Below are 26,134 nucleotides of genomic sequence, written 5' to 3'. Positions count from 1 at the left end.
GACATTTCACATCCACCTTGTTCACCTGATCTTGCACCACCAGATTTTCACCTTTTCCTCTCTTGACGAACGACCGTCAAGGAACTTCCTTTCCAGATGAAAATGTACTCCGAACATGGCTCTACGAGTTATTCGCCTCAAAACCACGTAATTTTTATAGGCGCGCAATCGAAAAGTTACGCAAGCGGTAGCAGACTGTTCTAAACAGTGAAGGAGAACATATTATTGATAGCTTAAGTCTCTGTTAAGTGTTATCTGTTTTGTTTATTAATCTTATGGAAAAACACTACGAATTTACTTATCAACTTAATACATTCGCTCTGTTATAACATTTGCGAGCTGCGAATTGTAGTAGTCTACTCTGTTTTTCGTGTAACCGTTTAGTGTTTAATCGTTGGCTTAATATATAGCGTTTTGTATTCTGATATGTTAGCGACTGCAGCCACTGATTACTGAAGCATTCTTCCTTCTCTTTCTAATGACTGACATATTTCAATAAAAAATTCTGAATAAGTCTCGATTTGAAGAGGCTATAAATACTAAGAAATGCTGTATAATTTAAGTACCGCAATGATGAATAAAAGTTAGTCTCTTTCTAGACAAAATGCCTCAAAATCTTGAACATTTGTAAGTCAGCAGGCTTTTACGAAATAATTCGTCTTCAAAATTCGTCTTCAAAAGTAAACCATGCAGCGTGCTACATCAGACCATTGAGGTGACTTAAGTCAGATCAGGTTCACAAAATCCTTACGTGAAAATGTACGAAAGAATTAGGAAACGGTTGGCAAATAAATCTCAGGCTAGTTGTCTGCATTGTAATAAAGGAGAAATAATAACGTAAAGTGTCCTATCGTTATACTACCGAGCAATCCGCCCTCAATGTTTTCGATGTGACCACTGAAACAGTAGAAAATACACATAAAATTATATTCCTTACACAGGAAGGCAAGGTGTTTTTAAATAAAACCAATTTGTGTCAAGTTTATAGTATAATCTATTCCAAGCCAATACAGGACAATGCCACTTACATGTTCACAACGAGACATCAGATAGAGGAAAGGCGCCGTCACGTGGCAGTAAGAACTCAAGATTGCTATTTTCATATATCAAAAAACTAACAGTGCAACCTTTCGATGCTTCTAATGGAGTGGCTCGTTAATTGCAGTTCCTGGACACTCTATTATATGGTTATAACTCTGACAATATGCATTATTTCACAAGATCAAAAAGAAAAGACATAATACATCGAGATCAATTTATAGTCATACACATATATTCGAGTGCCTGATTCTTATATTTCCCTTACCAACATATATAACGTTTTATCGCCTCATTGAAGTTATAGAATAAACAGACCACACTACAAGCATTCGGTCACAATATGATTTTGTAAAAATTTATCAGTTTTGAACAGGATGAACAACAACTTTATACAGAGTATATTATAACAGGAGACTTTGAGAATCGGTTTTCATTTCAGTATGGGTTTTAGTAAGTGCTGTACTACTATGAGTACTGGTATTGCTAGGTCTACTAGATTTTACAGTTCAGGACAAGATGAGAATTTGAAAAATTTGTTTTTCTTTAAAATGCTCATTTAAATGGAGATGTTTACGGTTCATTTCTTCCCTATTCTGAGGCAACTGACAAATAAAGATCCTAAAGAACCGCAGTGAGAGACAAATTTCTCATCTTTTTTCTGTTTCTTAGTTTTCAAGTTCTGGTTTATATTAGTAACGGAGAAAAAATTTACGTCGTTAACGTTTGTAACGAATTTTATAACTCACCGATGCTACCCTATATATCCGAGCATATGTATAGACGGTATTACAGATTTTAAGTACCGTCAATTTAGAGTTCACAAAATTTCAGAGTTAATCTCACATTACAGAAACGGTTAGCTTCAACAGGAATTAAGAGTTTTGAATGAAGCAACGTTTCCTATCGGTGAAGAGAGAATTTTCTCATTCTATGTTTCTGACTCATCCATGACTTTATACATAACAAAATAGACTAAGTTACATAGAGGATGGTAGCAGACGGTTGTTATGAAATCGGGCCAGCACGAAGTCCGACCGGTACCAGCCAACGTCAGCGAGTTGATGACCTCTGAGAGACCGCCATCCACCCCAGTTCGGCAGGAACATCTGACGGCCTCTCGCATCAGAGGCTAGCATGGCAGCTCTCGGTTGTACGCCTTTATACATCTCATCATTGGTATCATGAAACAGGTTAAAGGTATAAGTGACACTAAAAGCTTTGATACGTGCTATGCTGTCCTGCAAGGGATCTTTATTAATATATTTATTTCATCACACTTCTAAATTAGTTCATGTGTTTTGGCATGTATTGGCAGTGGGAACTTATACTTTTCTCTGAATTTTTGTTGGCGTTCCTGTTACTGGCCCTACCTTATTACTTTGCTTGAAATACACAGTTTCTGTTACTTTTTAGCAAATAATTTAACTCTCTGCTATTTGTATTTACAGAAGTGTCCACCACAAGCACTAAGTGTCTTTGAAGGGCACTGGACTCTTGGACACTTTAAAAGTTTTACACATTACATAAGCGCTATAACATGCAACAACAATGGTGCCTGTGGCAAACATTATCGCAGACTACCAGTATGGCAAATGGTCAGTTTGTTGCGGCAGGAGCACGTCTAGCTTACATGCCTATAAGTGTTTGTGTATAACCTCAGCAGTTGGATTCACTCAGTTTCGTGGATACATCACACGACTGCTACCACATCCAGTTCCGGCACCTTCAAATGTTCTCGTACGTTACACACATGATACCCATGCACTCAAGTACATGTCTTAAATTTCTCACTTTAGCAGAGCATGAGTTTTACACAGAAGCACTGAGTTCACATTTCTGTACATTCAAAATTATCTTCAGATGTTTACATTTCCACAAATCATGAAATATTTTTTATTTATAACACAAAAAGTTTTACTACTCCGGTAATACTTTTAAAGTGGAGATTACACAAGAAACTCTTCATTTAAGTATACTTGTTGTGGCTGAGATTCACAGTCTTACAAAACTTTCTGAAGGACATCAGCTTTACGCCAGTGACTGTTATAGGTTTGAATTGTTTGACCATGTTTCTGATTATTCAGCCCAGTTCCCTGATGCTTACACATAAATAACTTTCTCCAACAATAAAATCTTGTGTTTCATCATACGGAACACCATTGTTCTGCACTTATACACATTGGAATCTAGAGTGCCTCAGAAAACATAAAAATAAAATCAACCAACGCGAACAGGAATGAAAACGTGCATCGAAAATACACACAAAAACTTACCTGACTAAATTATAGGTCAAAAACTGCAATAAGAACACACGGCCTCTCTACAGTTAGTAGCTTTACTTCATATCATTAATATGTTAAAAAATAAAAGGTTATCTTAAGTACTGCAATAGGAAATATTGATAACTAACGTTGAGATACTAAAACAAAATACAAAACATATTCCATAGATGGATATACACTAAGGTTTTCACGCTTTGCAAGTGTTTTATACTACGTACTTTCTGTTCTGTGCTAAACACTTAACTTTTTGTTTAACCAGCCAAAATGTTATTTACGAAATATAAACTTCATTACACAAGAACTATGTTATTTATGTTCTGTATATCACGGATCTTTGGATTTCGTGTTACAAGTAACGAAGTTTATATGAAGCTTCTATTACTTATCAAGTTGTGTTTCACTCTTCTGGAAAACAACTTTTTTATTATCCATCACTGGTCACTACTTTCCTGGAAAAGATCACGTGACAAAGATATATTCATTAAATTCTAAAGCAGTCTCTATTTGTAGCGTGTCTCGAGTAAACTATACGTAGCTTTCATACAAATATATAAAGCTTGAAATTTCTGTCCATGTTCCTTTTACTTATATTCAACATAGCCATAAGTTTATAAATTACAATACAGATGCTACAATAAACATATTATGTTTGCGCTTTACATACTGGTACACAAAAATTCTTTTTGTAGATAATGTCTATACTTCATGATGCAGTGGATAAACTGATCATTTCATATACGTTTACATGATCAAATAAACAAAACATTATGTATGAAATGGTAAGTATGCAAATAGGTACACAAAAATCTCTATTGAATGTATTCCTCATATCCGTTTGATGATAATTTCATTTCATTCGCTTTCAAGCTTTCAAGCTTCTCAGAAGTATTTTTTTGCTTACCTTGAATCATTGAAAGCAACTCAGTCTTTCATAATGTGCTGACTTCCGTACGTTGGCTGCAACTGTCTGTGAAATTAACTTCTGGCGAATCTTTTTTTTGTCCCTCCAACTCACCTCAAGGCATACTAGGGAAAGGGTGTATCCACTTATTCCTCTCAGGAGTAGCTACCCTAATTTCGGTTGGAATGTAGCAGGTGGAAGCATGAGACAAGGTATTGACAGTTTGTTCAAACAGAGTTACGTATCAGTCCAACAGATCTGTTGATACGGTCTGTATGTTCTGATGAAACTGTGATTTTCTCAGAATACCCTCACTATCAAGTTCGATTCTGGATGGAATTTTGAAATTAGCATTTGTTCGTTGTCATCTTTGTGTAAAAATTATTTCCGTGCTCTAGACGTAAAATTAGATACATTATCTGAAAGTCTTGATTCAGGATTGGCAAATCTTAGAACATAATCTTTTGATTATAGGACCTGCATTTGTGGACTTCGTAGCATATAGTCCAACACACTATGTGGACAAATCATAAAGTACATCTAAGTATTTAACGTTTCTCCTTGCTTGGGGGATGGGTCCAGCCACGCCAATGGCAAAAACATCTCCTGTTTTAGACGTTAAAATTGGAGGTAACTGTATTTTGTTGGAAATATTCAAAGATTTAGCATTCTGAAAAATAGTGCAAATGCGTAATAATCTGTGTGAACGTCGATGTAAATTCGGAGTTAGCAGTGTAAGACAATCTTTCTTGTACATTTTTCTGCACCAAAATGCCTCCATGCTAAATGTGTTTGCCAGATGAGATGATCTTGATAGGACGATGGAATTCACACACCCCATAAATCTGAGTCAGTAGTTCATCGATGAAATAATACATTATAGTGAATTTTGTAATATGGTACCATCTTGTGATGCGTCTGTTGTGATAAGAGATGTTTGAGTTTTTCCATCTTGGGTCCGCAACTTGTGAACTTTCTCTATCCCTTCACATTTCCAAGCAGTATGAGATCTTTCATTACTGGTAACTTATAATCTGATATTTATTCAACTACCTCAGAAATTCAGGAAGATCTTGTGGTAAACTTGAAAGTACATCACTGGCTACAGTGTATTTGCCTTTGATGTGCATAGCTTCGCGGTCATAGTCTTGTAGAAAAAGAGACCGTCTAGCTAATCTTGGCTGCAATAGTTAACAAGTCGACATACAGCTCAATGCTTGATTGTCACAAAATACTTTTATTTTATTACCATAGATACACTAATGGAACTTTTTAATGAACGAATGCTTACATGAGTTTTAACTTAATGTCGAGTGAAAAGCTAGAGAATAAAGTGGATTCACCATTTTCTATATACTATGTAGAAGCCTGCGGCTTTTTTTGCGTTATTTTATGCTTGAGAGAAACGTCAACGAAACTGAAGATACGTTATCGATAACTGGGCTTGAAAAATTGCAGGCAGCTGAACTAGGTTGTGAAATTTTTAACAGATAACGTCAGGAACGTAATGACCGATTGCGTTTGACTTTAGCAGGAACCATAAACTGGCACTTTTCTAAACCATAATTTTATAATGGATTCTGCAGGGAAAATGTTTTAATAAACCAAGAGGAGAGACAAGAGTTTACTTTATTGCCTACTCTTTTCAACATTTACAAAGACGACGCCATCCGAAAAAGGACAGAAAGAGCGCCAGAAGGCATTCATTTAACAATAATATAAATACTAATATATTATTATACGCTGGTTACAATTGTATTCAAGGAAAATTCTGAAGACGATCTACAAAAACTAGTACATCTTCGAAAATTTATTGGAAAGGATTATAATTTTAAGATAGCACTACATACTAAGGGACTGGCATTTCATGGGAAACACCTGGTACGAAACACGATTGTTATTGAAGATGGTACTTACTTAGAGAGCTGTATCAGGGACGACGGGGATTACAGTGATATCAAAATGGACATGGCGGTATAAGCAGAATATAAAAAAATACACGGAGACTCATAAAAATGAAACTATATAAACTAAAAGGTGTACCTCTTCTAATGTATTCCAATGAAAGCTGGGCTATGAAGAGAAAAGATTGTAGCCACGTTCAAGATGCTGAAATGAATTTTTTACGAGCAGTCAAAAGTTGCACTAAGTTGGACAGGATTCCTAATGAGAACATAAGAGAAGAACTAAATATTTTTACAATAAATGATAGAACAGGAAAACACAAACAAAACTGGAAGGAAAGTCTGGAACGAATGAAAGAAACCAAAGATACCCTTACAGCACAAAGTAAGAGGCTTACATAGGATGGGCGCTTAAGGTATGGAACTGAGGCCAGAGAAGGTCGATAGGCGTAATCTGTGAAAGACAGAAGAGGACAATAAGTTAATTTCAATTTAGAAACCTTTTTCAAGTGTGAAAAGAGTCTCAGGCTAAGCCATAACTCTGTGTCACTAATGGCCTCGTGACGTTGGAATGCATTTATATTTTCGCTTTATATGGTGAAAGTGTATTTTATATGATGTATCCCTGAGATTCACCAAGTATTCCCACAACGACTGAGTATGATTACGTACAACGAAAATTAAAATGAAAGTCGAACACTGAATATTACTGAAGGGCATTGATTTAGCTGTGGAACTGCAAATTTGCGTGAAATAATAGGCTATGAAATAATGTTCGAATTCAGTCCGAAGATAAAATTGCGCTGACAAACACACATTTTGGACAGAACAAATAAAAAATATTTACGTTCAGGAAATTGGCAACTGATTGTAGTTATCAAATTTGTTAGTAATGAACAAACAACTTACATCTAACTACACTATAGGCTCCCCCTCAATTACATTACTTTATGTCTGATTTCTCCGCTGTTGGAGATTTCTGAAGCAGTTGTTCAGAAGCAGGATGTGGTCGACATCTCTAGGGGAAATACTTGACCCACTTGCAGAAGGTACTTGTCCACTTGTGCTCAACTCACGTTTAGTTTAAGTGCTGCTGGTAGCTGGTATTTCCAAGTGTTTTTGGGCCACATACGCCAGTTTAGGATAACGATGTTTCTGTAAAAACAAATCATTGCCAATAGTTGATAATATTTCAAGAAATAAATTTTCAGGTCCTTCAAAAATGAGAATAATTTACCGTATATTGCCACCATTTAAACGGATCTTGGTCACCTCCTAGATTTTCTCCTCTTCGTCGTCTCTGTCACCCTATTCTTCGAACCCGGTACCACGTGGTCGCTTCGGGAATTATCGGGCAGCTTGTTCCGCCACCCTAGCCTCGGACGCAATCGTGATCCAAAGTTCCCAATTTCAGCATGGACCTAGCGCACAGTTAAATCACCATTTGGTTTGATGGCCTTTGGTCCATATAAAACATCTGATGTAAAAAAGACCTGTAGACCTCGTTTCCCTACTCTTCCGTCAGCGTTTTAAGACCTCAGAATTGTGACGATAAAAACACCGCTACTTTTTGCAGTCTAAACATTTATGGTGGTGTCTGTTTGTTCTATATCGTGTCTCCCTACCACTTTCGCGCAACGACGCTCTGAGCGTGTTTTTTTAGGGAATTAACTAGTTTGAACCTGGGACCTGTAGCTGGTAAGGAGACGCCAGACCACACATGACATGTAGAATTCAGAAGAGTTCAGTGAGACTAGCGATGATATAACAAAATACTAAATGATCTCAGCGTCAGCTCCACTGCACTCCCTGTATAAGAATCTTAATACTAACTAAATTTAGTGGAAGGGGTTCAAGGCTTTCCTATTTTTAGTTAGCTGGTAAAATAACGTCGAAAAAGCAGTTAAGTTTACCATTGGAAATTTTATTCTACTCACAAAAAATTGTTTATAAATTGCACTATTGATAAAAGGAGATGTTTTAATACAACATGGTAAAAACCAACTGCGTTCAACAAAAATGTGAACGAATATCCCCTGAATGGGTTTCCAAGTTCTACAATCGATCGAAGGATGACCTATGCCATATCACATCTATAATCTAGGTTTAATTTAAGTTTCACAAAAGAGAAAACTATCAAAATGATCTACAACTATCAAAATGGTCTACAGTGACCCTCAATTATCTTTAATATTTAACTTGTCGTAAATTACAGTGGCTGGTGTGGCTTCTCAATAACTATATAAAAGAAAAATCATCGCGTTTCAGATCTGTTCTTCAAGTGGCAAATGTGAACACCATGAGTTTTAATTAACGATCGACACTAGTATTACGCAAAAAGGGGGTGTAACAGATGAGACTTCTGCAGTTCTGAGTGAAGCCTTATGCGCTCAAAAATGCGGCATCGCGTGCGTTCATTACCTTGTCGGTGTTTAAGCACCAGAGCGGCCTGAGCTAGCGAGGCGAGCGCATCGCTGCCGTTGCGCGCTACGCTAACTCGGCCGTTGAGAGCTCGTGAAGAGGTTTCTGTGCTGTGGGAGCCGCGCAGAGCAAATTGTCGTGCGTTGTTTTCACAACGCGTGCAGACTGTCGTGTTCCGCGCCTCACAGCATGGGAAAGAAGGGTGCGCAGAGGAAACCTGCCGTTACGAAGGGTCCTTCGGTTGCGCAACTCACTGAGTCTGCCGACCATGCAAGGAACTCCCGAGAAGACGAGTCGCGGCCTGTCCCCACTTTATACATCAAGTGTAAAGGTGGGTGGACAGCGCTGTTCGACACCATGACGAACTGCGCACGGAACGAAGTGGTCTACGGGTCTCTCGATACAGACTCGCTGATCTGCGTTCGAGCTGCCAACGTGGCCGACCACAGGGCGATCAAGGTCGCAGTGGCCGACCACATCGTCGACGCGCCGCCGGCGCGTGAGAAGGCACCTTCCGCAGGAAGGATGAAGACGACCAAGGCACTCCTCAGGGGGCTACCTTGGTGCTGTGACGAGGCAGCGGTCCGGGAAGGGCTGCTGAGAGCCGGGTTTGGTGGTGTAACCGCAAGGCTGCACAACCGGACCAACAAGAAGAGGGCGCCGCTCTATGCCGTGACCGTGCATACGGTCGACGGCGGGAGCGACATCTTCGACTTGCGGAAGCTGCTGGGCTTCCCGGTGACGTCAGAGGCTCTCCCGACCGCCATGGACCCCCAGGCCAAGTGCTTCAGGTGCCAGGGCGAGGGCCACGTTGCGAAGTATTGCCGCAACGCGGCGCGGTGCGTCAAGTGCTCAGGGGAGCACGACAGCCGCGCCTGCAACCGCGGCAGCAACGTTCTGCCGACCTGTGTCCGTTGTGGCGGCCCGCACGTCGCCAGTTGGCGCGGTTGTGCGGCTTTCGCAAGCCGCAGCCGTGCCGGGGGCGGCGAGGCGGCCGCGGCCGCACCGACGCAGCGGAAGAAACGAAGACGGCGTAGGGCGCAGAACAGACCGGCGCAGCAGAGGGACGGCGCAGCAGCAGCCCCACCTGCCAGGAGCAGGGAAGACCGCTTGGAAACGAGCGGCCAGGACGCAGCCCGCGCTCCCGAGAAGATGCGTGACCTTGAACTCGGCACCGCCGTGAAGGAGGCCACTGCAGCCCTCAGAGCCGTCATTGCGGCAGAGAGGGCTGCCTTCGCAGCCGCCGTGGCTGCAGAGAAAGAAGAGGCCTTGAGGCAGCTGCGAGCAGTCTTCGCCCGAGGCCCCTGCGAACACTCCTGCGACCTCGCAGAAGGACGTCCGCGCGCCTAAGCCAGCTGTTGCCCCAGCACCACTGCAGGTGAAAGGTGCTAAGAAGCAAACCGCCGCCCCAGCTGAACCGGTGGCAACGCCGACCGCTATGGGAGCGGGTCCCGCAAGGGATCGAGAAGCCAAAAGGGCAGCCTTTATCGCCGAGTTGCGAGCGAACGGCAACACTTTCTCGGACGCTGAACAGACGCAGCTCTTCGAACAAGCGGAGCTCCTTGAAGCTACATTTCAAAAGGGCTGCGGCGTGCAGTAGAGGAGGACGCTGAACGGTAGCGACGCTGCCGTTCTGCACCAGCCTGATGAAGCTGCACCAAGTCCCCGACGACAAGGCGCAGCAGAGGGCCTAATAGCAACGCATGCGTTGCCGCGCCGAACTCTTATGTTACAGGGAGGAAGCCACTGCAGCCGGCCCAGGGGACTACAAGCGAGCCCAGCCGCAGCACTCGGACTGACCCAGCTAACGGACACGCAGCACATAGGTAACGATGCACGATACCTCACGCTAACCGACCTCACCTTGCATGCTCTATCGCAGCTAGCAAGCCGCTACTGCCCTTACTACCCGTCCTACTGTCGCAGAGGTTTTTTTTCCTTGGCGCTGGCATTGGCACTTTTTTCCCTCTGCCCTTACAACCGCTACCCTTCGATCGCTTTCGACCACTTCTATCTCCTGATGGACCACGTAAATGAGTAATCTTACCCAGACGCATGGACAACATCACAGCCTGCATCCTGTGACGCCTGATTCAAAACTAACATGCTTACAGAGGTGACAGTAGAACTTTTGGTTTGGTCACCACGTTGGTGCGGGCGTGGAGGGGCCCCATCCTATTAAAAAAAAAAAAAAAAAAAAAAAGGTGTTTAAGCAGCGTCAGGGCGGCAGCGGCCGGCGCAGCAGCCATCCAGCTCGCCGTCTCGGAACCAACTCCCTCCTAACTTCTCCTTACTACAATTTACCGAAGTTGGTTTAAAAAAAACTGTCTGGCTGTGTTTTCATCTGACCAATCAGGGTCTCAATGTTAACCTTAAGCTCCGCCTACAAAAGTTCTGTCTATCCAATGAGAAACGTTATACTTTTCGTGGTGGGGCAATGTTTTTAAAGTTTGCAACGTAACAGAGACGCTAAAAAGTCTCACGCTAAAACCTGCAGCTGGTGTGGTCCTTTTAGCGTTATCGTAAGATCTATACTGTTCTTCTGGAGGGCTCTATCTTTTAACATGGGCTGGGGGGTGGTCCTTGACGTACCTGAGACGCGAAAAAGGCTCACACTAAAACTTGAGGGTGGTAGTGGCCCTTTTTGTGTTATCGTAAGATCTATACTGTTTTCCTGGAGGGCTCTAGCTTTTAACATGGGCTGGGGGGGTGGTCCTTGACGTACCTGAGACGCGAAAAAGTCTGACGCTAAAACGTGCGTGTTGTGTGGCCCTACTGGTTAGCTGGAGCCGTAGGTGTCCAGACCTTCCCTTATCGTAGGGCCTTCTAGCTTAACACGGTTCTGCTCTCGGCTTCTGTCCTCGTTTCTCGCCTCGGAACTGCGTCTGCCTCACGGTGGGAAGGTACGACATACATTTAGGCATTCTTGTGTTAGTCTGTGGTATTCCATTTGCTCACTCGTTACTCGTATTACTTTGGTTACTTTAATGTCACGATTTATTCGAAGCTACGTGACATACTAGTGGATTTGCTTATCATGTCAGGGTTTTCATGGAAGGTGTTGGATTTACCTGACACCATACAGCAGTGTATGTGGCGTAAATTTTTCACGCACCAGAGGTCATGATTTACATTTGAGATTGATCACTGCCACACTTTCGCTGTCCTTGGGGGGGGGGGGGGGGGGGGGGGGGGAAGGGGGGGCGGGCACAATGTTTCACAAGATAAGCTAATGACAGCAAAATGTACTGAGCTATTGGTGCTCTTTCAGCTTTCGCTTTGTCTGTTTCCTCTTTGAAACTAATAAAAAACTGACTAATTCAAGAATAGTTTGTTGTTCCGACGACGATAGAATTAAAAGGTGTTTGGAATGAGTCTCCAAAATACTATTTATCTGCAAGAAAATAACAAACTAATACCGGTTAAAAATATCAATTAACAGTTCTGATCCCAGCGATGTACCTGTTCAAAAGTTGCATGGGAATGAAAATAACGTAAGCAACTTTGAATTTCATCGCGTTTCTAAGACTTGTTTTAAGGTAACTTCAAGTTGATCCCCCATTCCAAGACGTTTGAAAAGCATGACGATCTGTTTACATTTATGAATAAACTGCAAACATTCTAAAACTGCCAGTTCCTTTCTGTCATATGCCTCTATTATTTTCAAAAACCATTTCAAATTAATGCTTTCCAGAGCGTTTCCACATGCTCTAGCTGCACTCTAATTTGGTTTCATGAAATTCGTTAATTATTGTGGGCCACTGACGTGCTTCTGAAGATCTTTCGCAGCTGCTTATTGCTTGACATATCTGAGAAATATACAGGTGTTGTTTGTTGTTGTGGTCTTTAGTCCAGAGACTGGTTTGATGCAGCTCTCCATGCTACTCTATCCTGTGCAAGCTTCTTCATCTCCCAGTACTTACTGCAATCTACATCCTTCTGAATCTGCTTAGTGTATTCATCTCCTGGTCTCCCTCTACGATTTTTACCCTCCACGCTGCCCTCCAATGCTAAATTTGTGATCCCTTGATGCCTCAAAACATGTCCTACCAACCGGTCCCTTCTTTTTGTCAAGTTGTGCCACAAACTCCTCTTCTTACACTTTCATAATATCATCGAAAAAATACGGGGATATAATTTACTACGAAACTGTGACCTGTTCACAATTAAGGTTGAGGCTCTCTAGTGTAGACACTGATGACTAGAATGCTCTTATCGTTTGTGATGGAACTTCTGTCAATGAGTCTTTTAAGCACTTGTCAGAGTGTCTTGCAAAAGCAACAGCAAGGCGAGCTAATACTACTATCTCCTGCCCAGCATCACCATAAAGATTTAGATCGGGTAGTTTCGGATTAAATGTGGTCTTCAGAACAACATTAAGATGACGTGGTGCAATACAGACGCAGTACTCTCGTGAGGAACAACGCAGTTATGATGTTGGCACCACCGTCTGGGATAAATATTACAGTTCTTAACATTTCAGAAGATATACTTATTTTTTTCATTTTTCTGCAGTATCTCCATACAAATATTTTCTGCTCTCTCTGATTCATGAGAGAATTTTTTGGTGAGTAGAACCCTACTGATAAGATTACAGTTCCGATCTATGTATTTCTTTGTGAAATTCTGAGTCGAGAAGACGGTTGTTGCTGCGACGCATTCATTCTGCACAGTTTTCAAGATTATTGGTAGTACCTCGCAACATTTGTACATTACACAACTGGATGTGAAACTGTTGTAGGATCACACAGTACCTAGGATGCATTGATACTCCCGTACTTTGCTCTAACTCAATACATACTTGCATAGGATCCGTAACATGGAACTGTGAATTTGGTGCCGGCCTGGGATGAAGAGCGGTTCTAGGCGCTACAGTCAGGAACCGCGTGACCGCTACGGTCGCAGGTTCGAATCCTGCCTCGGGCATGGATGTGTGCGATGTCCTTAGGTTAGTTAAGTTTAAGTAGTTCTACGTTCTAGGGGACTGATGACCTCAGAATTTAAGTCCCATAGTGCTCAGAGCCATTTGAACCATTTTGTAAATTTGGTGATGGCCGAATTTAATATGCACTCTTATTAACACAGGCATCCTAAATCTGATCTTGCGCACGTGTCCATGTGTGAGTCAGCACTGACACACTGGTGTTCTGGCAGCCAGCAAGGACTCAAGCCTTTCTTGAAAATTTGTATCTTCGAACATCAGAAACATCATACAAAACCCATGTACTTGTTTCTGCTTCTTTCGAATACGTTGCTAATTTTTTCTAGCCTTGGCTCGTTGTGTGCCTATCGCATTCGGTCTGCACCAGACAGTCGCCTGATAAAAATATTTCCAGGCATTGTGTTTATCTAATTGATTCACCGCCACAGATTTGTATTGTCGAGCACCGACGTTCTGCTGTTGTTCCCTCATCTCGTGATAAAATCGAGGAAATGAACTAACACGATCTGTCGATAATGTTAACGGCAGCGAAAAGAGGTAGATATAGTGGTAAGCGCAACATATTGTGCAAGCATACACTGCATATTTGCAGCCAATATGCAAGTGTATACAAGAGCGTGGCACTCGAGTGTGGTAAACAAGCGCGTGACTTTCGCCTGGCGCTCACGCGTCTGCATTATCAGGCCAGATAGCATCAATCATCTTCGTCAACTTCCGCCTGCGTTCGCAAAGTGTATTCATCCTTCGCGAAGTGTATTCACCCTCTCTCTCGCATGACGCAATCACGTGCGGCCCACGGGGATAAGTCACGCACCTGCAGGGCTCTATTCCAGATCCCCGCATCCCTAACCATTTGAGTCTTCCCAGTAATGTTTAGTCTAATACCATGAAGTTTATTCCCTGCTGTCTTAACATATGCCATATCACCCTGTCCTCTTAGAGGGGTTTCCAAAATTTCTTTCCTCCCTGATTCTTCAGAGAATCTCCTAAATCATTACCTCATCAGTCCATCTAATTTTCAATATCCTAAACACTTCATTGCTCTTCTTTTTGTGGTTTTCTCACAGTAGGTGATTCACTTCCATCAAACGTTGTGCTTCAGACATACATTATCAGACTTTTTTCAATGCTGTTCAATGTTTGATACTAATATACTTCCATTTGCTAGTCAGATTTTTAAGTCCTCCTTTCTTCGGATCTCATATGTTAGTTTACCTTCAAGGTAACATAAGTCCTTCATATCGTCTTCTTCTGAATTGGTGTAGAGCTAGGATCTGAGAATAGTGAGGTGCTGTGCGAAAAACCAATAATGTTAAAAGTAAATTAATTTATTGATTTATCTCAGAGGGCGGGATTTTATTACAAAAGCAGGTAATGTCTGTTCGTCACAAAGACCAAGTTTGAAAACGAATTCATAGATTTTATATAATTAGTTGACATGGAAATAATACATTTGTACATGCGAGTCACATAACGCTTGCACCGCAAATATTGAGGAAATGGTAAGTGCTACTGACGTGCGGCTTTCTCAAAATGGATTGGTCGACAGGGGCTCGTATTGTTAGCCAATAAACAGATCGTCATAATACTTGGAAGGTGTACCTTCCGTGAAAACATACACTTCTTAAATTGAACAGTGCCTATTGCCATTAATGAACTAAAAGCATGGTGAATTATAATGTAAGTGGTGTTTGTTGCAGGATTCTAATACGATCGTTTACGAGATATCTTACTGTGAAAAGTTTCCACACTGGCACTAGTTTGTGCCATTTAACCTGCGGAGTTGCCAGGTATGACCTTCTGTTTGCTTACTGCCGGCCTTGGTGGCCGAGCGGTTCTAGGCGCTTCAGTCCGGAAACGCGCGACTGCTACGGTCGCAGGTTCGAATCCTGCCTCGGGCATGGATGTGTGTGATGTCCTTAGGTTAGTTAGGTTTAAGTAGGGTAAAGGTAAACTAACGGGACTGATGACCTCAGCTGTTAAGTCCCATAGCCCTTACAGCCATTTTTTGTATAGCCTAAGCAGTAGGTCGCGAATGGACGATGGGATTTACTAACACAGAAAATGCCGACATGCTCATGGTGTATGGAGAGTGTAGGAACAAAACAATTCGTTCTTGTACGGTGTATGCGGCAAGATACCCCAACAGATTTCAACCATGTAGATAATAATTTATCAGCTTCTTCAGTTAGTTGCGGGGAAGTACTAGGGTATCACCTACACTACGTAACAGAAGGAAACAACCGACGACAGAAGAGGGGAAAATTAATGTTCCTGCTGCTGTTGCAGCTGATTCGCACTTTGCCTTCCGCGCAATCACAAGAGGAAGCGGTATGCATCAGGAAAGTGTCATACGCATTGTCCGTCGACACAGGTTCCATCCCAATCACATCTCTCTCCATTAAGAGCTGCACGGAAATGATTATGAGAATCGTGTTAACTTTTGTACAGGGGTATTAAGACACGATACTCCAGAATTTTCATGCAGCTTGTTTAGTGATGAAGCCACATCTGTTGACAATCCCAGTTGGCTTCTTCAGGTAAATCAGCGTCCATGGAGTGCAAACATGTGGTGTGGGATAGCGCATCATAAGCTCTTAGGCCCGTTTTTCATAGACTGAACACTGAAGGCGCAAAGGTATCGCATCCTCCTAACAGACAATATTCTACGCTTGCTAAAAACGTTTCCCTGCAGACTAGGGGGAACCTGTGATACCTAAATTACGGCTGTCTAGCCTATAGAGCACGAAGTGCTACAACATGTCTTCACAAATTGTTTCCAAATTGTTGGACTGGAAGCAAAAGACTGGACTGTGGCCGTCCCATTCGTGGGACTTGACACCTGTAGAATTTCGCCGTCTACAAAGACATACCAAATGCAACCGTCGTTATGCAACGACCTTTACTGCACCCTGATCGGACACCTCCGCTGAATTGCTAGCATAAGTGCAGCAGTCGTTCCATATCAGATTGGAGGCGTGTGTTGCCGCATCCGGTGATCATCTTGAGCACAATCGGTGACAATCAACTGTCTCGTTACCGCTTATAATCCATATAACTAGTGTATGCACTTGTATTGTCCTTCAATGTGTGCTAGCACAGGTATTGCACAACTGTCGGTGTAGGAACTTTTCAAAATCCCATTTCTGGTAAACTACTCGAACTAGAATCCTCCTCCCCCCCCCCCCCCCCCCCCCCCCATGAACCATGGACCTTGCCGTTGGTGGGGAGGCTTGCGTGCCTCAGCGATACAGATAGCCGTACCGTAGGTACAACCACAACGGAGGGGTATCTGTTGAGAGGCCAGACAAACGTGTGGTTCCTGAAGAGGGGCAGCAGCCTTTTCAGTAGCTGCAGGGGCAACAGTCTGGATGATTGACTGATCTGGCCTTGTAACAATAACCAAAACGGCCTTACTGTGCTGGTACTGCGAACGGCTGAAAGCAAGGGGAAACTACGGCCGTAATTTTTCCCGAGGACATGCAGCTTTACTGTATGATTAAATGATGATGGCGTCCTCTTGGGTAAAATATTCCGGAGGTAAAATAGTCCCCCCTTCGGATCTCCGGGCGGGGACTACTCAAGAGGATGTCGTTATCAGGAGAAAGAAAACTGGCGTTCTGCGGATCGGAGCGTGGAATGTCAGATCCTTTAATCGGGTAGGTAGGTTAGAAAATTTAAAAAGGGAAATGGACAGGTTAAAGGTAGATATAGTGGAAATTAGTGAAGTTCGGTGGCAGGAGGAACAAGACCTCTGGTCAGGTGACTACAGGGTTATAAACACAAAATCAAATAGGGGTAATGCAGGAGTAGGTTTAATAATGAATAGGAAAATAGGAATGCGGGTAAGCTACTACAAACAGCATAGTGAACGCATTATTGTGGCCAAGATAGATACGAAGCCCACATCTACTACAGTAGTACAAGTTTATATGCCAACTAGCTCTGCAGATGACGAAGAAATTGAAGAAATGTATTATGAAATAAAAGAAATTATTCGGATAGTGAAGGGAGATGAAAATTTAATAGTCATGGGTGACTGGAATTCGAGTGTAGGAAAAGGGACAGAAGGAAACGTAGTAGGTGGATATGGACTGGGGCTAAGAAATGTAAGAGGAAGCCGCCTGGTAGAATTTTGCACAGAGCACAACTTAGTCACAGCTAACACTTGGTTTAAGAATCATGAAAGAAGGTTGTATACATGGAAGAACCCTGGACATACTAAAAGGTATCAGGTAGATTATATAATGGTAAGACAGAGATTTATGAACCAGGTTTTAAATTGTAAGACATTTCCAGGGGCAGATGTGGACTCTGACCACAATCTATTGGTTATGACCAGTAGATTAAAACTGAAGAAACTGCAAAAAGGTGGCAATTTAAGGAGATGGGACCTGGATAAACTGCAAGAACCAGAGGTTATACAGGGTTTCAGGGAGAGCATAAGGGAGCAATTGTCAGGAATGGGGGAAATAAATACAGTAGAAGAAGAATGGGTAGCTTTGAGAGATGAAGTAGTGAAGGCAGCAGAGGATCGGGTAGGTAAAAAGACGAGGGCTAGTAGAAATCCTTGGGTAACAGAAGAAATATTGAATTTAATTGATGAAAGGAGAAAATATAAAAATGCAATAAATGAAGCAGGTAAAAAGGAATACAAACATCTCAAAAATGAGATCGACAGGAAGTGCAAAATGGCTAAGCAGGGATGGCTACAGGACAAATGTAAGGATGTAGAGGCTTGTCTCACTAGGGGTAACATAGATATTGCCTACAGGAAAATTAAAGAGGCCTTTTGAGGAAAGAAAACCACTTATATGAATATCAAGAGCTCAGATGGAAACCCAGTTCTAGGCAAAGAAGGGAAAGCAGAAAGGTGGAAGGAGTATATAGAGGGTCTATACAAGGATGATGTACTTGACGACAATATTATGGAAATGGAAGAGGATGTAGATGAAGATGAAATGGGAGATACGATACTGCATGAAGAGTTTGATAGGGCACTGAAAGACCTGAGTCGAAACAAGGCCCCCGGAGTAGACGACATTCCATTGGAACTACTGACAGCCTTGGGAGAGCCAGTCCTGACAAAACTCTACCATCTGGTGAGGTAGATGTATGAGACAGGCGAAATACCCTCAGACTTCAAGAAGCATATAATAATTCCAATCCCAAAGAAAGCAGGTGTTGCCAGATGTGAAAATTACCGAACTATCAGTTTAATAAGTCACAGCTGCAAAATACTAACGCGAATTCTTTACAGACGAATGGAAAAACTTGTAGAAGCCGACCTCGGGGAAGATCAGTTTGGATTCCGTAGAAATGGTGGAACACGTGAGGCAATACTGACCTTACGGCTCATCTTAGAAGAAAGATTAAGGAAAGTCAAACCTACGTTTCTAGCATTTGTAGACTTACAGAAAGCTTTTGACAATGTAGATTGGAATACTCTCTTTCAAATTCTGAAGGTGGCAGGGGTAAAGTACAGGGAGGGAAAGGCTATTTACTATTTGTACAGAAACCAGATGGCAGTTATAAGAGTCGAGGGACATGAAAGGAAAGCAGTGGTTGGGAAAGGAGTGAGACAGGGTTGTAGTCTCTCCCCGATGTTATTCAATCTGTATATTGAGCAAGTAGTAAAGGAAACAAAAGAAAAATTCGGAGTAGGTATTAAAATCCATGGAGAAGAAATAAAAACTTTGAGGTTCGCCGATGACACTGTAATTCTGTCAGAGACAGCAAAGGACTTGGAAGAGCAGTTGAATGGAATGGACAGTGTCTTGAGAGGAGTATAGAAGATGAACATCAACAAAAGCAAAACGAGGATAATGGAATGTAGTCGAATTAAGTCGGGTGATGCTGAGGGAATTAGATTAGGAAATGAGACACTTAAAGTAGTAAAAGAGTTTTGCTATTTGGGGAGCAAAACAACTGATGATGGTCGAAGTAGAGAGGATATAAAATGTAGACTGGCAATGGCAAGGAAAGCATTTCTGAAGAAGAGAAATTTGTTAACATCCAGTATAGATTTAAGTGTGAGGAAGTCATTTCTGAAAGTATTTGTATGGAGTGTAGCCATGTATGGAAGTGAAACATGGACGATAAATAGTTTGGACAAGAAGAGAATAGAAGCTTTCGAAATGTGGTGCTACAGACGAATGCTGAAGATTAGATGGGTAGACCGCATTACTAATGAGGAAGTATTGAATAGGATTGGGGAGAAGAGAAGTTTGTGGCACAATTTGACCAGAAGAAGGGATCGGTTGGTAGGACATGTTCTGAGGCATCAAGGGATCATAAATTTAACATTGGAGGGCAGCATGGAGGGTAAAAATCGTAGAGGGAGGCCAAGAGATGAATACACTAAGCAGATTCAGAAGGATGTAGGTTGCAGTAGGTACTGGGAGATGAAGAGACTTGCACAGGATAGATTAGCATGGAGAGCTGCATCAAACCAGTCTCAGGACAGAAGACCACAACAACAACAACAACAACAACTAGAATCCTCCAACAAATACCTTAGACATTCTAATTTACCTTTCTTTTAGTTTGTTAATGTCAATAGGCACTGTTTCATTTAAAAATCTGTGTGCTTGCACAAAACATAAGCTTTATAATTACTATTACAAACTGTTGAATGACTGGCTAAGAATTCATTCTGAGAAAAACAGACATAAATAACACTTTCAACTGCCGCAATATTTGCAGTGCTAGTTTTAGGCAATTTACCCTGCATGCATGACTGTAAAGAAGACAAGGTCTGCAACAGAGAGTTTCGTTAAAAAATACCATTTTTTTTTTAATTTACACACGCAGCTGAAAATCCAGCAGAGGAAATTGTTCTCTCACTAGTTTGGGCAATCAAGGAAAGCGAAAATCTGAATTAATGAACACGTCTGTGAAGCAGACTTTTCCATCAAATAGTATTAATCATGAGATAGAAAATTGAGCATTGAAATTTTATAACTTGACATAGTCGCCTATGAAATAGCCATTAGGAATTGGTATGTCACAGAGATGGATATAAAAAAGTATGCACGTCAGTGAAATAGACTGTAGCACTATTAGACGTCACTCACAAAGTAGGCACATTTAAAAGGTTCACACAGAAAAAAGAAATTATAACTATACACCCACAGCTATGAATTGTGCAAAGGGAAACGACGGTTTCGATAATAAGCGTAATCATTTTAAGCAGTGAATTTAAAACTGAAGTCTGTGAAGCAGACCTGGATTTTTTTTATTTTACACACACGACTGTGAAACAGCCTGTTTCACTAACATACGTTATTTAAACTGTACACGTTTGTGAAGCAAACTGGGGGGTTTACCTAGCACCTTCAGGAGCAAGAAAATCCCCGGCAAGTAAAATGCGTGAAGCATATAAATTAGGCAAGTAGAGTAACGGCTCCATTTTGGCCGAACTCCCACACAGTTGCTCAATAAATTCTAAAAAATACACACAAGGTACAAATTAAATTCACACAGTAAATTAATATAACAGAAACATTAGGCTACATAACTGAGTCCATTTGGCCTGCTAATATCAGATAAGGAAATATTAAGAGGCGCTTAAATACACTCGAGGGCAGAATTTTTCACTTGTGTTGTTGTTGTGTTTTTCAGTCCTGAGACTGGTTTGATGCAGCTCTCCATGCTACCCTATCCTGTGCAAGCTTCTTCATCTCCCAATACTTACTGCAACCTACATCTTTCTGAATCTGCTTAGTGTATTCATATCTTGGTCTCCCGCTACGATTTTTACCCTTAAAAAAAATTAGATACATCTCCTGAAACGGATAGCCTCTTAAAAGCAAACGAGTATTTGTCTTATACAGCTTCTTATGGTGTGGATGCTGATCCACACCAAGTCATCGGCCAAACCCGGTGAGTAGAACGACCCGAATCAGTTAAAAGTCGAAATAACAAAGGGCACTCAAAAGCGACTGCACAGAAAGCGGTGTTGTCTCACGAATGCCGACTAACATTAAAAAGAGTGTCTATCACAATCGTTGCTGTATGAGACGGAAGCAAATCATGGACAGTGTAAGTGGCCACATTCACCAGCCAAGGCAGCAGAAAATCGTACAAATCAGACCCGTCACCGCACAGGCAGGACAAAGTTTAACCTCCCCGGTAGGCGATGGCCGGCCTGCGAAGTAAACATCAACTGCGCAGACACAATGAGCAACCAGCACGACTCCGAGGTACCAGAAGCAATAATCCGCGAAGTTCCAATAAAACAGCCAAAGCCCAGCGGGTCACGTCTGGACTGCACACGCGCTTAAATCCCTTGGGAGCTGCTACAGGTGCCACCGCTCTAAATGTCAAGAAATCCGTAGTGAAACAACTCTAGGCAAAGAATTTACTCTAGTAAGGAATCGATATTGCCACACGCGCAGCCCAACTTCGTTGCCCCCAGTTTTGATGTTAATCCTGGCCAACTGAAGGTTACGTTGCTACTAAACCATCATCTGTTTTAATACTGTACATTTTATTCGAAAGAAGTCATAATTTATAGATTATGCAGTAGTTACTTACAATCATTACGCGTCCAGTGCTGTGTTACATACAAAATAAGTACAAAATATCTTGTTTTATACTCTGTAATGAAAATTTTACTGCTCGAAATGTTACTTGAGAAAAAGGTGGTAATTTATGGCCGGCCGTTGTGGCCGAGAGGTTCTAGGCGCTTCAGTCTGGAACCGTGCGACCGCTAAGGTCGCAGGTTCAATTCCTGCCTCGGGCATGGATGTGTGTGGTGTCCTTAGGTTAGTTAGGTTTAAGTAGTTCTACGTTCTAGGGGACTGATGACCTCAGATGTTAAGTCCCATAGTGCTCAGGCCATTTGAACCATTTGATAATTTATGTTATGCATCAGGTACAACTTGTTATAATTATTATAACTTCAAGAGTACGATATTCTCCTGAAAGAACGAGTAGATTGGTCTGCTTTAGACACTATTATTACAATGTAAGCAAGACCCACTCGGCGTTCTGCACGTATTTCCAACCTTTCATTTCGTGTTTCTCCTGAAACGTAGATTAGTGACTTTAATTGCAGCCTGGTTCACGTCGAAATACAGTAGGTTTCACTCGGCTTTCCTACTGATGATCTGCTGAGACAATGTTCACAGGTAGGTGCAGGTTCATCGTAAAGGGACGGAAAGAACCGCACCGCCGCAACACCATTAATAAACATTCGTAATATTTACAAGAGCACCTGTGTCAGCAAGCCGCTGGGGTCAAGCAATAAATAATTCAGCTTTTGTGAACAATAATGTTTGCCATGAAAGTACTCAAGAGTACCTGTCGCTCACTTGTCAAAATTGGCGGCAACTGCAAAGAGATACCAACTGCAATCGTAAATTATATTTGTGTTCGGTAATCTAGGGTTAAGATTCTCACTAATACCATCCCGGCTATTCCTCTTTACCTTCGTCTTTCTAAACTTGGAGCATAGGTGGTTATGTAGATTGTGTGATAATTCTTGCAGTTTCCTGCCTTGGTATCTTTGGAATTGCATGGATAATATTTTGCCATCAGTTTTTTTTATTTACTATGGGACTTAACTTCTGAGGTCATCAATCCCCTAGAACTTAGAACTACTTAAACGTAACTAACCTAGGACATCACACACATCCATGCCCGAGGCAGGATTCGAACCTGCGACCGTAGCGGTCGCGCAGTTCCAGACTGTAGCGCCTAGAACCGCTTGGCCACACCGGCCGGCTGCCATAAGTCTGATGGCAGGTGTCAAGTCTCATAGCTTTTATACGCCAGCTTCAGCAGTCCTTGGATTGCCAGTTCCCTATAGTGATTTTAGAAATTCCGAAGGGATCTTATTTACGCCTCCTGCCTTATTTGATTCCAAGTCTTCGAGAGCTCTGTCAAACTCTGACTGTAATACTGGATCTCCTGCGTCTTCTAAATCTCTTCTCCCAGTATATTCTTGACAAGAAGGTACTCAAAGAATCGAGAACCTGCACGATCTCCGAGATGTATTCTCCCGTGTATCAGGCATCGATAATCTGATCACGGTCTAAAACAATTATTTGCCCTTCTTGTCCATTTCGGACTACACTGTCACACCATCGCCATCGGCCAGAAGAAGGTCTGGCGGCATTCAGTCAGGTATCATGCTGAGCACTGCACTCACCGTGATGAAGGGAGCACTCTCTATCCATCACAGCAGCTGTCTCGAATTCAGTGGGTCGTGAGTATAGAGGATGAACCGGCGCCCCATCGACAAACTTTCGTAGGTTATTCAGGGATAATTCTACTATAACGTGTCTGCATACATGTAATATTACATCAGTTCGTTTCCATCCGCCGAGAATTCGTCCGGGTTGAATGGCCGTGATCCATGGAACTCTTCTATCCCTGACGTTTCGTCCAAAGCTACGTTGGACATCTTCTGTGGTGCTCCTGGTATTGCTGAGTCTTGCCGCCAGTTAGTCAGTCAGTAAGACTCAGCACAACCAGGAGCACCATCGAAGATGTCCAACGTAGCTTCGGACGAAACTTCAGGGATAGAAGAATTCCATGGACCACGGCCATACAAACCGGAAGAATTCTCGGCAGCTGAAACATCCGGGCGTGAAAGTCTTCATTGTTTGATTAGTTCGTTTCCATATTTTATTAGATGTGGGATCGCAATTGGCGATGAGTTATCGGATAATTTGATCATTTCTTTGGTTGACACTCGGTAGTACCATGCACTAACATTTTTCTCTAGTGTTACATGTCGAAGAATTACACTGAAGCGCTAGAGAAACTGGTACAGGTATGCGTGCGTATTCAAATACAGAGGTATGTAAACAGACAGACTACTGCGTTGCCGTCGGCAATGCCTATATAAGACAAGAAGTGTCTGTCGCAGTTGTTAGATCGGTTACTGCTGCTACAATGGCAGGTTATCGAGCTTTAAGTGAGTCTGAACGTGGTGTTATAGTCAGCGCACGAGCGATGGGACACAGCATCTCTGAAGTAGCGATGAAGTGGGGATTTTCCCGTACGACCATCACGAGTGTACCATGAATATCAGGAATCCGGTAAAACATCAAATCTCTGGCATCGCTGCTACCGGAAAAGATCCTGCAAAAACGGGACCTACGACGACTGAAGGGAATCGTTTGACCTGGCAGGAGTGCAACGATTCCGCAAATTGTTGCACATTTCAATGCTGGGCCAACAACAAGTGTCAGCGCGGAAACCGTTCAACGAAAGATTATCGATTGGGCTTTCGGAGCCGAAGATCCACTCGTGTGCCCTTGATGACTGCACAGCATAAAGCTTTACTCCTCGCCTGGGCGCGTCAACACCGACATTGGGCTGTTGATGTCTGGAAGCATGTTGCCTGGTCAGACGACTCTCGTTTCAAATTGTATCGAGCGAATCGACGTGTACAGGTACTGAAATAAGCTGATGAATGCATGAACCCTGCATGTGAGCAGGGGACCGTTGAAGCTGGTGGAGGCTCTGTAACGCTTTGGTGCGTATATGACTCTGACAGGTGACGCAGGACGATGCAAAAACCCCATGCTCCGAATTGCTACAGAGTTTAAACACTTCCACTGGTCACCAAACTGCCCCGACGTGAAGATTATTGATCATATCTGGGATGCCTTGCAACGTGCTGAAGAGATCTCCACCCCCTCGTACTCTTACGGATTTATGGACAGCCCTGCAGGATTCATGGTGTCAGTTCCCTTCAGCACTTCTTCAGACATCAGTCGAGTCCATGCCACGTCGTGTTTCGGCACGTCTGTGTGCTCACGGGGGCCCTACACGATGTTAGGCAAGTGTACCGGTTTCTGTGGCTCTTCAGTGTAGTTTGAGCTGGGCGCTGACAGGGGGGAATAGTGACGGTTACAGTGATGTTCAACCGAGAGACATGGCTTTACTGCTCTGTATAAAAGAGTGTGGAGGCAGAGGCTTTATAGGTCTACGGGCGATCTCTCACCAAGCGACGTGACACAATGGACTCGCATTCGAGTGGGCGACGGTTCATACCCGCGTCAGGCCATTCTGATTTAGGTTTTCCGTGATTTCCCTAAGTAGCTTCAGGTAAATGAATCCTTTGAAAGGGTACTATTGATATCCTTCCCCATCCTTCCCTAATAAGAGCTTGTGCTCCGTCTCTAATGACCTTGCTGTCGACGGGACGTTAAATACTAATCTCTTTCTCCTCCTCATCCTCCTCCTCCTCCACGGGCGGTCTTCCAGTGGTGAGGCTTGCGAACTGGGGCTATATGCATTCCTGCCACTAAAAAGCAGCCGGAGGCGGGCAGCCGTGGGTAGAGAGCGATAGCATCGTACAACAGAACAAGGCATCCTTGTAATACGGAGTAATACTTAGAGACACGAAAGGTGGACACGAGCTGACATTTCAGAAATCTCACGAGAAACGGCGAGACATTTCCCTCAGAAAAGAACTGAATTTCATTGGTTTGTGGAAGGTGGAGTTTTAGAATGTTCTAGAACAGTCTTCCTGAGCTGCGGGCGATTGGCTGTCAGCTTCATGACCTGTGTAGTGACAGGAACTGTTTTTTTAACGGGCGCGAGGATTCGTTGCAAGGAGAGGACACGTGGACGCCGGCACAGGCCTTGCTGGAAGCCGGCGTACGGCGTGCAGGCTGTCGAA

The sequence above is a fragment of the Schistocerca gregaria genome, chromosome 2 (assembly GCF_023897955.1).
Source record: "Schistocerca gregaria isolate iqSchGreg1 chromosome 2, iqSchGreg1.2, whole genome shotgun sequence".
In the NCBI taxonomy this organism is placed as follows: Eukaryota; Metazoa; Arthropoda; class Insecta; order Orthoptera; family Acrididae; genus Schistocerca; species Schistocerca gregaria.
This window is presented reverse-complemented; position numbering follows the sequence as displayed.